The sequence below is a fragment of the Agrilus planipennis genome, unplaced genomic scaffold (assembly GCF_000699045.2).
Source record: "Agrilus planipennis isolate EAB-ADULT unplaced genomic scaffold, Apla_2.0 scaffold58, whole genome shotgun sequence".
In the NCBI taxonomy this organism is placed as follows: Eukaryota; Metazoa; Arthropoda; class Insecta; order Coleoptera; family Buprestidae; genus Agrilus; species Agrilus planipennis.
This window is the reverse complement of record NW_020438916.1, coordinates 555,322-568,625: the sequence shown is the minus strand read 5'-3', so window position 1 is coordinate 568,625 and position 13,304 is coordinate 555,322. Positions and strand designations below refer to the sequence as shown.

Genomic DNA, 13,304 nt, shown 5'->3' with positions numbered 1-13,304 from the left:
ATTGTCTAGCTTTGTTGATAATAAAGTAATTAGCAAAAACAGCTTTTTCTCGCTTTGTTTGTTATGAAGCACAATGTACTATCGCTTAATTGTCAAACAATGTAGCACAACAAAAAAGAAAGGCTAATAGATGCGAAAATTTTGGAATAATTAGTTGAACCTCTCATGCGTTCAGAATCTTAACAAGAACTGCACAGAAATTAATTCAAAACAAAGACGTATAAATATTAGAGAACGACCAATTTTGAGAACGAGCCAGAGACCATATTTACTTTAACTACGAATAAACAAGGAGCGTATATTCATAGGATTTATAAATCTAAAAAAAGTGTTTGATAATGTTAAATTGTAAAAAATCTAAAAATACTTAAGAATGTAAGAATGTGATACAGAGATAAAAGAGTAATATATATAGTTTGTATAAACAGTCACACGCATTACTAATAAAATGTCAGTAAAGAAGTAAATAAAAATATTACAAAAATATTAGTCTATAAGAGATGTAAAGGTAAGCTTATAACCAATACAAAAATAGGAGGTGAAAAATTACAAGTCGCTCACTTTTGATATTTAAAGAGTCAAATATAACTCTAGAGATATTAAACAAGAAGCAATGCAGTAGTGCTAAGACTGGTTGGACACGTACCTCCATTCTTTCCTATCCTGAGCTAAAATTCGCATTTCCCTAAAACAAGAACATCCCACTTCCTTAACTATTTGCGAACAGTAATCTGGTCTAGGTCTACCTCTACTCCTCCTCACTGCTGTTTCTGCCTTTAATATGTCTGTGGAAGGTGTCCTACCAACCTACTTCGCCTGTTTCTTATTGATTTCCATAGAGTCCTCTGTTCTCTTATTCTTTCTAATAACTCTTCATTTCTAACCTTTCCTATCCACGTTCGTCTGTAACACCATATTTCGAACGCTTCTAACCCTTTTTTTCCGCCGTGCCCACTGTACATGTTTCGCGCCTCAAACATACACATTTAACAATATTTTTCGAACTTCTAAATTGACTTCTTTTAATTGAAGGCGACTCGTCCCGGCGCTATCCTCTTCTTTATATCCCTACTACTCCTTCCGTCCTGACTTATCTGACTTCCTAAATACCTAAAGTCAGCTACTTCTTCTAATTTTTTGTCTCTTATCTTTATATTCGCTCTTTTCCTACTTTTTCTTCCCTTGCATACCAGTATTTTAGTTTTACCTTTATTTAATTTCATCCAATTGGCAATACCGCTTCAAGTTTACTTAAAGCTGTCTCTAACTCCTCCTATACCTATTGGTATATAAATGGAAAATTGTATTATGGAAGCGTTTGACTATTTTGTAGCAGATTTAGGGATTCCAAGAATAAATATTTTATTCATGTTATTTTCAAAATTTCCTTGAAAAATTTTTTCGATTTTTTATTATTTACCCATTACAAACTACCTCAAATTAATGAGAAAAATCGAAAAAATGATTTCAAATTAATATTGCGTATTAATCCACTATCAAGTAACTAACAATGTCATAGGATTTCATATATTCCCAGAAAAAAATCATTAAAGGATTTTTCACTAAATTTAGAGATTTTAGGCAATCAGTGGACAGACTGACGCGACGGGTACTGTCGATTTTTTGTCATATTCCAAGGATTCATCGACAAACTTTCCCTTCACCTTCACCATATTTACTAGGACTCACAGTGCGCATTCCAATATGCTTACGATGCTTTGCCTTCTTACTAAATTATTAGCATATACTCATTATTTATATTTCATATATGAATCAGTAACTTTAAAAACCAATACGACATGCAGGGCCACGTTTAGGGCAGGCGAAGGGAGCGATCGATGTTTTGTAATGTGGAATAAAATTCATAATTTATGTGGCGCCACCCTGTCACAATCACTATTTAGTTTTAAATTCAAACCTGTTTTTTTAACGTTCTTTTCCTTTAATAACTGTAAAGGTGGCACTTTGCTAGTCACAATAACAAAATTTTTCGAATTAAGTAGTAAATAGTCAATTCTTATCTAAAGGTGAAAGATTACTCAGATGCAAATTTGTCCTTCGGGATGGACCAACTGAAGTGATTGCAGATGTGAATAAAAGGAGTATCCCTGAGTAATAATTCAATGGGACGTTTTTCGATTGTATAGCTAATTTTTGGGTCAGGGTACATCAAAGTCGACCAAATTCAATTTCTTTTTTTTTTAGTTTTATCTGACTGATTCAAGTTTTCTGAATTCGAATATCACATTCCTTTTGATATACGTATACGGTTGTTCGGAAAGTCATTTCGTTTTTTTCCGACAGAGGATTTAATTGTATTCTTTTGCACCCAACTTCACATTTAAGCCGTATAACTTTTATATGCTTTGAGAGCTCATGTAGCAAGGCTTGTGTGTGAAAAATTCCAATTAATTCTACGCAGTAGTTTTTGGTTGGTGCCCTTTTAAATATGGAGAGCGATAAGCAGCATTTTCGACATATCTTACTGTTTTACTACAGAAAGGGTAAAAATGCTGTTCAAGCCAGAAAGAAATTGACTGATGTGTATGGAGAAGGTGTGTTGACAGTACGCCAGTGCCAGAACTGGTTCGCTAAATTTCGATCCGGCAATTTTGATGTCGAAGATGCACCACGTTCGGGAAGGCCGGTTGAAGCTGATAAAGACGCGATAAAGGCATTAGTTGATGTGAACCGGCGAATAACAACACGTGAGATCGGATTGAGGTTAAATTTATCAAATTCAACAGTTTATGACCACTTGAAAGGCCTGGGATTATCCTCGAAGCTCGATGTATGGGTTCCCCATGTTCTCACAGAGAGAAATCTGTGTCGCCGCATTGACGTCTGCGATTCGCTTCTCAAACGTCACGAAAATGATCCGTTTTTGAAGCGCATCATCACTGGGGACGAAAAATGGGTTGTATACAACAACGTCAAACGCAAGAGGTCATGGAGCAAAAAAGATGAACCGGCTCAAACCATTTCCAAAGCCGATATTCACCAAAAAAAGGTGATGCTGTCTGTTTGGTGGGATTTTAAAGGAATCGTTTTTTTTGAGCTTTTACCGGATAACACAACGATTAATTCGGAAGTCTACTGTCATCAGCTGGACAAACTGAATGATGCACTTCAACAGAAAAGGTCAGAACTAATCAACAGGAAAGGTGTAGTGTTTCACCAAGACAACGCGAGACCTCACACAAGTTTGGTCACTCGCCAAAAGCTTTTACAGCTTGAATGGGATACAATGCTACACCCACCATATTCTCCAGACCTGGCACCATCGGATTATTATTTGTTCCGGTCACTCCAAAATTTTTTAGACGGTAAAACCTTCACCTCAAATGAGGAGGTCAAAAACCTCCTCGATCAGTTTTTTGCCAGCAAAGACCAAAAATTTTATGAGCGTGGAATTATGCTACTACCAGAAAGATGGCAAAAGGTGTTGGACCAGAACGGTCAATATATAAATTAATAAAGTATTTGTTTATTATACGAAAACTGTCTATCATTTCCACAAAAAAAAACGAAATGACTTTCCGAACAACCCTATAAATACAATATTTCTTACTAAAAGACAGGAATCACAATCTGAAGAACTTTTGGAAAATCTCTTTCATATTCTTGTTAAACATGTTACAATCTATAAAAATCGTTTTTTTAATTATCAAGAATTACGTATATTGCTCATATCCATGTCTGTCCGGGTGGAAAAACAAATCATGGAATCAAAAAAAAATAACAACATTTAGGTACTCCTCTTTTTCTCTGAAATAATTTCAGTTAATCAATTTAAGTGAACAAGTATGATTTAGAGTGATTTTTCTTCTTTAATTTGAATACTTTAGCTTCAACAGATAGTGGTATAGTGAAGCCCCAAAATCGAGCTTTGCCCCGAACGAAATTTTTTCTAGGGACGGCTCTGGAGACGCTAATCCCATGAAACAAAATTGTGGTTATAAAAATTATTTGTTTTATAATGCGTTTCAAGTAATCGACCCAAAGAAAGACAAATAAAGTGGGAGTCTCATAAAGTTTTTTACTGGAGCCACAATACCGAAATCGCTTTTTTTATTACCTTGGGACCCTTGTGACGTACAAATACCGAATCGAACTGTAGTACAGAGATAGGTACCTACACATACATGCATAGCACGTCTGTAAAACAATACACCAGGGATGAAATCTTCAAATTTGAATATGACCTGTGTGCCTTCACCTTTCACGCCTTCGTCACCTGTCCTTGACCTAATACATGCTCAACCGAAAGGAATAATATTTAAATCTAGTAAATTGAAAATAAACAATTAGAAGAATTTCGCCAATTACCTTTATTATTTTTGACAATATTGTGGTCACTATCAATAGTATTACTAACGTCAATATTAAACAAATCAAAATTTATAAACCACTAACCCTTAACTATTATCGTGTTTTCCCGAAAAGTAACTGGATGCTTTGATGCTATAGTTAGATAATAACACCTTAAACTAATTATTTTCAGTAAACGGAAACTTAAATTTTTCGAAAACGTTTTTACATTATAATACTCTTTTATTATAATTTGATAGCATTTGAAGAGGGTATATATCATTAAAGCGCTCTTACCAAAAGAAATAATCTAAGCAAAGTGAAACTGACACATACATCTTGATGATACGTAAGAAAGGTCGTGAAACAGGTGTCTCACATCGTTTCGTCTTACATCATTTGGTCAGTAAAACTTCTTTTTGAGTTTAATGTACAAAGAAGCGAAGACTACCCCTGTAGCTTGGGAGCTATCCACTGAGGAAAGCACGAAGTGATATTAAGCTACTCAAACCTCTTCTTAATAATATTTTGAGGTTAGAATCAATACAGAAATCAACTGAGCGGTTTTGTGTTGATTTGTGTCGTAACTCACGTTTGTTGGAAAGCACCTGTATTCAGATAAATGTCACTTTAGCAAACATTCTTTGTCGCTAAAAACGACTTGTTTGTGATTTAAGCAACGTTTGCATTTATCTCCATGTTTATATCATCAACGACACGAATAATATAAAAAAAGGTTTCGAAAATCCATTTTTCGATCGTTGAATCTCCCAGTTACATAAAAGACAAAATACACCGACATAAATGGAATGATAATATCTTCGAATGTTCCTTGAGGGGTACGCCAATGATTGAAAAAGGTCTTTTACGATCACGGTTTGGCTGAGTCCACTTATGTTTTTGCTGCAGGCTTACGACCCTTACCAACCCGTTCGACATGCATGAAACGTGCGCATTGTAAGAATCAGCTCCGAAAATAAATGGGATTTACCGAAGAAAATGGCAAATATGTATTCCATTCACGACTCCTTAAATAAATGATCGTCAAGATATAACGATAAAGGCATAAGCCAAAAACTAAACAACTCTATACTTCAAACAGGTTGAAAGAGAAGGAAATTTTTTCTCCGCTGAGAGATAGCTAAAAAATTGAAACTAATTACTCAGACTTTATAGCTGCACTTGAAGGTTGACAATCATAAAAATCGATATTTTAGTAAGACGCGAGTACATTTTTAGATATATCAAAAGATGAAGATCATCTACTGCTTCAGCTTCATTTCCAAAATACATTTCTAAGATTTCTCTTCATATGATCTTGGTTATTTATTCCATAATTAATAAGAATGATTCTCATTTTTTAATTAATAAACAAATGAAATTTGTATATACTGAAAACATATGGCGAAGGTGCTGGACACCATTATCATTGAAAAACAAAGAATAAAAAGGACAGCGTAATGCGTTAACTTTTCTTGATATATGTTAATCATGCAGGATAAGGAACTATCAGAGCCGATTCAATAGTTTAGAAGGAGATTGCGAACATATACCTTCATGAAAAAGGGATATGATGCATTGTAAGTTCGGCAAAGTTGAATATAAGTATTATTTTGGTTTAGTGCTTATATACCAAATCATCATCATAAGTTCGTCAGTCCTAAAACTGGTTGGACCTCCAGCTCCACTCTTTCCTATCCCGAGCTAATCTTCACATATTCCTAAAGCTAGAATAACCCACATCCTTAACTATTTGTGAACTGTAATCTAATCTAGATCTACCTCTACCCCTCCTAACTCCCGTTTCTGCCTCTGAGAAGGTGTTTTACTAACCTATCTCGCCTTTTTCTCATTGATTACCATAGAGTCCTCTGTTCTCCTATTCTTTCTAATATCTTTTCATTTCTAACCTTCTCTATCCACGGTATCCTCGTCATTCGCCTGTAAAACCACATTTCGAACGCTTCTAATTTTTTCTATTCCGCCGCGCTCACCGTCCATGCTTCGCACCCGTACAGCGCCGCGCTCCAAACATACACCTTTACCAATCTTTTTCGAATTTCGAAATTAATCTTTCGCGAGCATAGAAGTGACTTGTTTTTATTGAAGACGACTCGACCCTGCGCTATCCTCTGTCCTGACTTATCTAACTTCTTCGATACTTAAATCAATCACTTCTTCTAATCTTTCGTCTCCTATCTTTATACTTGCTCTTTTCCTATCATTCGCCTGTAACACCACACTTGGAACGCTTCTAACCTTTTCTTTTCCGCAGCGACCACCGTCCATGTTTCGCAATCGTATACCTTTTAACAATATTTTTCGAATTTCTAAATAAGCCGTTCCCAAGCATAGGATTGACTTCCTTTTATTGAAGGCCACGCGACCCTGCGCTATGCTGTGCTTTATATCCCTAATACTCCTTCCTTCCTGATTTATCTGACTTCCTGGATACCTAAAATCAGCCACTTCTTGTAATCTTTCGTCTCCTATCTTTATATTCGCTCTTTCCCTACTTGACCTTCCTTTGTATACCAACATTTTGGTTTTACTTTTATTTATTTTCATACAATACTGTTTTGTCAATACCGCTTCCATTTTATTGAAAGCTATCTTTAACTCCTCCTTGCTAGATGCTAATACTGCTGTATCATCTGCAAATCTAGGCATACTAATCTTTTGCCCTTGGGTATCTATCTCTACACTTGTACTGTATAGCAACTAAAAATATACCTAGTGGAATTACTTTTTTGAAGTAGACCCTCTCCTTTTAAAATTTAAAAGGACAGAAACAACAAAACAAAATCTAATAAATGGACTGAGTTATGTATAAATTCCTTGCAATATGGAGTAAGATTTAACAAATAAGAGAGGAATTTACAGATCATATTCACTGATGTCACAGAATGACAAACACATTGTATGAAAACGGTAACTATAACATTATCTTCAATTTCCCCACAAACTGTTTCTGTTCCTATATTTGCTACTATTTCTACAGTTTTTTCTGAATAGTCTTTTATCGTAGTTAATGAAGGTAATTATGGAATTCATGTGCGATCTGAAGCTGTAGCCAGTGTAGTAGGACTAAGTTCTGACGCACCCTAGCCGAGCTATAGCTGAATAGATTCGGAGAACCCGTAGAGGCGGTATAGGAAAAAGCACTAAGGGATTGAGAAGAACTAGGTGGCAGGTAGCGTTTGTTAAAATTCGAAGGAAGTACATAGGTAGTACTGATTTGCTATGTGTTTGAGGCTGTTGTATTGATAGTGTGAATGCCGTCGCATAGTCCTTTGGAAGGTGTATTAGATTCATTATTAGATTCATTTGGGACAGCAGCGGGCACAAAATCCATATTATCTTTGCAGGGCGCTTCTATCATGGATATACTAAGGTAAGATACGTTTCTTATTTCCTTTACTGACAGTGTTCATCGATGACCTCTTCTGTGAACATTTTCGAATTTTATTTCTCATTGTGTTATCCCCCTCTGGAGAGTTGTTTCGCAGTTAGGCTGCTCGTCAGAGAATGTCAGATAAGCTAAAATATTTCGTCGACAACAACGTTCTACAGTATGATATGACCGAAATACAGATATTTTGTATATAACGATTTTGATTTATGACAAAAGTTAAACCTTCCTCCTTCGTATCTGTGAAAGTAGACAGAAAAATCCAAAATAATAATTNCCCACAAATTGTTTCTGTTCCTATATTTGCTACTATTTCTACAGTTTTTTCTGAATAGTCTTTTATCGTAGTTAATGAAGGTAATTATGGAATTCATGTGCGATCTGAAGCTGTAGCCAGTGTAGTAGGACTAAGTTCTGACGCACCCTAGCCGAGCTACAGCTGAATGGATTCGGAGAACCCGTAGAGACGGTATAGGAAAAAGCACCAAGGGATTGAGAAGAACTAGATGGCATGTAGCGTTTGTTAAAATTCGAAGGAAGTACGTAGATAGTACTGATTTGCTATGTGTTTGAGGCTGTTGCATTGATGGTGTGAATGTTGTCGCATTGCAAGTTGTATTAGATTCATTCATTTGCAGGTAAAAAAAAAAAGAATCATATCATTCATCGTGGTCATTTAAAAATGTATTAATCTTTAAAATCTTTTTGATAAGAATCATATAGCCATAAACTCGCTCATGTTCAGTATTTTCGCAATAAAATTTTTTATAAATCAAAGTGGATAAATTCTGTAACTTTAAATTTAATAATCTATTACAATCGCGGTTCAAAGTTTCAAAGAGTCTGACTTCATGTACCTATGTACAGTTCAAATATGACTTTATTGTGCAAAAGGCGTAGGTGTCCGAAACAGACAAGCGCTATTATTAATCGAATCGTTGGGAAATGCCTTATTGCCAGGAGCAAATCCAGGTACCTACCCATCTAGGTACAAAAACAACATCCAGCTTTGTGGATAGGAGTCATTTATTGAACCCACGCTCTATATTGTGACACAGCAGCTCCATTGATTGCGTCTGGTGCAGTTCCTCTGTAAAGCAGTCAGCGGGAGTTACACAAACAACACAGGTAGGTAATTCCGTAATTGTAAATTCACTCTTCAAGTAGCTCAAACATTGCATCCAGCAGCGCAGCGGCTTGCGTTTCAGGCACGCTCGCAAATAATCGATGCTGAGTTTGGACTTAACGCAGCCAGACACAACTACCAGACTAGTTGGTAAAGAACTTCCAACGGTGACGTAGGCAATGAACCGTAATCTCCAGTTGCGCGGGTTGCATTTGTTAGAACATTGTCTTTGTTAACAATCTTTCTAAACAAAATACTTGAATATAAAATAAATTGTTACAAATCCATCATTTTACAGACATTTAGGTACAAAGTGGTATCTGTTTATGACGCTTAGGGAAAGGTAAGGTTGTCGTTGCATCTTATACGTTCTCCAATATTTAATTAGAGTAAAATAAGTATTTCACTGTTGTAAACAAAATACACTGGTGGCGAGAATCGAACATATTCTGCTACATGCGATCATCAAAGGTTTACGATACCTACTGAAAAATACGAAGTGGTAGAGGAAAATTCGTACAAATTCTTTCCCTCATTTTTTTACATACAGAAAAAAGCAATATCTTAGATAGATGCTATTTAAAGTTTTGGTAATTGTCTAGCTTTGGAGCTCCAGACCAAAATCGCTCCAAAAATTTTTTCATCGATTTCCCTTCGCCTATTTCTTATTGATTTCCATAGAGTCCTCTGTTCTCTTACCCTTTTTAATACGTCTTCATTTCTAACCTAACCTAACCTAACCCTTCCTGTATCACCACATTTCGAACGTTCGTAACCTTTTCTTTTCCGCCGCGCTCACCGTCCATGCTTCGCACCCGTACAGCGCCGCGCTCCAAACATACACCTTTACCAATCTTTTTCGAATTTCGAAATTAATCTTTCGCGAGCATAGAAGTGACTTGTTTTTATTGAAGACGACTCGACCCTGCGCTATCCTCTGTCCTGACTTATCTAACTTCTTCGATACTTAAATCAATCACTTCTTCTAATCTTTCGTCTCCTATCTTTATACTTGCTCTTTTCCTATCATTCGCCTGTNAGCCCCCAACTTCTAATATCTAATTCTATTATATAGAATGATCGGAAATCGATTAAAAAGATTTTTGAGCGATTTTGGTCTGCAACCCCAATTCTGGATAGTTACCAAAGTTTTAGAGGGTTGTTGCGCTTTTTTCAAAAGATTATAGCAGTTCTGTCAGTTTAGGACAGTTATTTTCAGAAGTGACGATATAGAAGTGGTTAAAATAACATAGGTACTGTCCACACGTTCACCAAATCGTGTATATTCACCGGTGCGACATATAAAGAAAAAATGCCAACTAAGAAATATGTAACTCTTATGTTCGTTGATTTTTTTGCCTTGCCTGTATAAAAGCCAGAAGCTTACACACTTATTTATAGTTGTTAAAGTATACACCAAAAACTGTGAAGGATGAAGCTAATACTTTTGTGAAATTCGGCTACGAACTAGGAAATGGAATTATGGAACTTATCAATCTCTGTACTACTAAAATAAAACACTTATATGTAGAACTGTAGCACACAGCCAAACAGTTCTAATGCTGGCTTAAGTGTAAACGTTATCCATCAAACAAGTATTTCCTGGAGTTCAATATTAAATTTTCTAAATTACCAGGTAGAAGTAATACACTTATCAAACACGAGAACAAAGGCTTATTTTAAACCGTTGTGGCCACAGATTTTTTAAGATCAAATTCCCTGATTTTTCCAGGCTTTCCAGAAATTTGATTAAAAATTTCCCGACAAAATTTAGAAATGTTAAATTATTTATTTACATGAAAGAACGTTAGTTCATAAATGAATATTATAAGTAATAAATTATTACTTGTGTGTTTTACAGAGTTTTTATTCATATCTATCAAATAAATATACTTAATATTAGTAGCGTTAGTAATACGAAGTAATANTTCGATGGTTAAAGATTTTCGATTTCTACTTTTTTCAATTTTTTCCAGTCTTCTTGTAAAATTCCCTGCCTATTCTAGAAAGTTTAGAATTCCCTGATATTTCCAAGTTTAACATAAGTATCTTAGATAAAAATTAAAAAAAAAATTATAAGTGAACCGTTCGAGGCATCACTTATGGAAGCTTACAATGTTTTTCAGCAATGGGCTATTGGGATAAATTGTAAATATCGCTTTAATATTTAGGTAAATTTTCCTTTTTCATTTTCTCTGAGTAGGTAATTATCAAAAAGGGGTACTAAAAGTTTCGAAGTTAATCTATTAATATAATAGCTACACATCGACAATTATTCACCCTACGACGTTCTACGTATTAAAATTCATGAAATTCTGACTTGAATATTTGAGTAACGCATATGTCGCGAAAGTAATTAAAACAACACGAGATTATTAGAAAGTTAGCAATTTAATTCCAATTTGCCATGCCAAAGAAAATCAATAATATGAAAACGGTGTTGATTTTCATCATCACCAATTAATTTATATTGTGTCAAATAATTACGTATACTTGAGATGATTTAATGTTTCATAAATTAAGTCAAATACAGGACGTTTAATATAATAAGGAATCAGCTGCTAGTACACCGTCATCTTAAGAAGAAATATTAATTAGAGGACAAAATATTTTTTTGTAAGAAAAACTATAAATTCTGTGTTATGGTACAAAATTATTTTCCAATTATTTTTGCGTTTATTGAATTACGGTTTGAATGGATAGGGCTAATTTTTGTTTAATGGTTTATTCTCTAAAATTTTAATAACTAACCAGTTTATATAATTTTCGAAATAAGAAAATGGAATGTTGTATTTTCCATATTTTTCTGATAAATATGGTTATTGTAATTTGTATGCTTCTATATCAATCTCTTAAATTTTTATCTCCGTTAAATTCTTATTTTGAATTATTTTATTGATTCCTTCTTTGATGATTCTTCAATACCCATCACGTTTCTGTGCAGAAAAAATTTAAACGACAAAACGATTAGGTAGGTACAAATACCTAATTCTACCGAATACATACAAATATATATATATCCCGATATTGAAAACCTAATTTTAATCATGGATTTGAACTTTTTTGTCCTTTCAAGGCTTACGAAAATTCACTGGCTGTAACAAAACATCCACAACACCCACTTTATTGAAAAATGATCGGTTCCATCTATTTTCTTTTTCATTCTATCATACTTGGCATCTGGTACTCATTAAATGCGAAATAAAATGCAATTTACATTCATAAATACTAAGTTTCAGTAGCGTATTGTTAATTCTGCCACCGAAACCTAAATTTTAGCGCCTTTCTTATTTACACTATTAGGTAAGATCTTTTATTTCAATTAGTCGGAATTGACGTGAGAAGGTGTTCACAAAGACTTACATTTTTAATTTAGCTTTTGAACAGAGGACTCTATTTCTAACCTTCTCTATTCACGGTACATTCATTATCCTCATCATTCGCCTGTAACACCTCATTTCGAACGCTTCTAACATTTTCTTTTCCGCCGCTCCCACTGTCCATGTTTCGCACCCGTACAGCGCTTGCCGTACGCCAAATATACACCTTTAACAATCTTTTTCGAATTTATAAATTAACCGTTAGTGAGCATAGAAGTGACTTCTTTTTATTGAAGGCTCCTCGACCCTGCCCTATCCTCTACTTTATATCCCTACTACTCCTTCCGTCCTGACTTATCTGACCTTATAATCTTTATATTGGCTCTTTCCCTACTTTTTCTTCGCTTGCATACCAGTATTTTTGTTTTATTTTTATTTGTTGGCTGCCCAGTCGTAGACTAAGTTTGCCAACCAGGCCTAGGCCAAAGTGACAAATCAGATATTTGTCATGCATGGTTTATTATTGGAAAAATCTTGGACCGGTTTTGGGCCAGGTCTTGCAGTGTCTTCCTACATGGGGTAACCTCAAACAAGCATTTACTAGAACCACATACATATTCATTTCATTCATTTTGATTTAATCTGCTTGTATAAATATACTTCAGAAACAATACCAAAAAAATATTCTTTATAAAATCACCTTTAATATGCGTCGGAGGGAAATGCCTTCATTTTAGGTATTGTTTCCATTTTTAATGAGTTAGGTTTCTCCAACAAAAGAAATATAAGCCGCTAACAGTATTCGGAGTTTCATTTAGAAAGGAAATGTGTCGCAATTTCAAAAGCTTCTAAGTCTATTATATAACGGAACAGAAAAATGAGCAAGAAAAATAATGATAAAACGTTAAAATTTTTTTGAACCAATTATTTCATCTTCATACATAAGTATTTTCTAAAATTAATCCTACAAAATAGTCGTGATGACAGTTTATAAATACATAGGTCATCATCATCATCATAAGGTCGTCAGTCCTAAGACTGGTTGGACACGTACCTCCACTCTTTCCTATCCTGAGCTAAACTTCGCATTTCCCTAAAACTAGAACAACCCACATCCTTAACTATTTGCGAAGAG

General features: G+C 34.7%; 2 protein-coding genes across 3 annotated transcripts in view; one reads left to right on the top strand and one right to left on the bottom strand.

Moving 5' to 3' along the window:
• Positions 1 to 13,304, bottom strand: part of LOC108739195 (homeobox protein 13-like) — a 293,972-nt gene that overhangs the window by 257,003 nt on the left and 23,665 nt on the right. The gene's annotated exons all lie outside the window — the stretch shown is intronic.
• The window catches only part of LOC108739190 (neuroglobin-like), a 219,567-nt gene continuing 215,318 nt past the window's right edge, over positions 9,056 to 13,304 (top strand). The window contains exon 1 of one of the 2 annotated variants that reach the window (XM_025973666.1): positions 9,056 to 9,192. The gene's annotated coding sequence lies outside the window, so the exon portion shown is untranslated. The remainder of the gene's footprint in view (positions 9,193 to 13,304) is intronic. The other variant, XM_025973662.1, reaches the window with a different exon arrangement.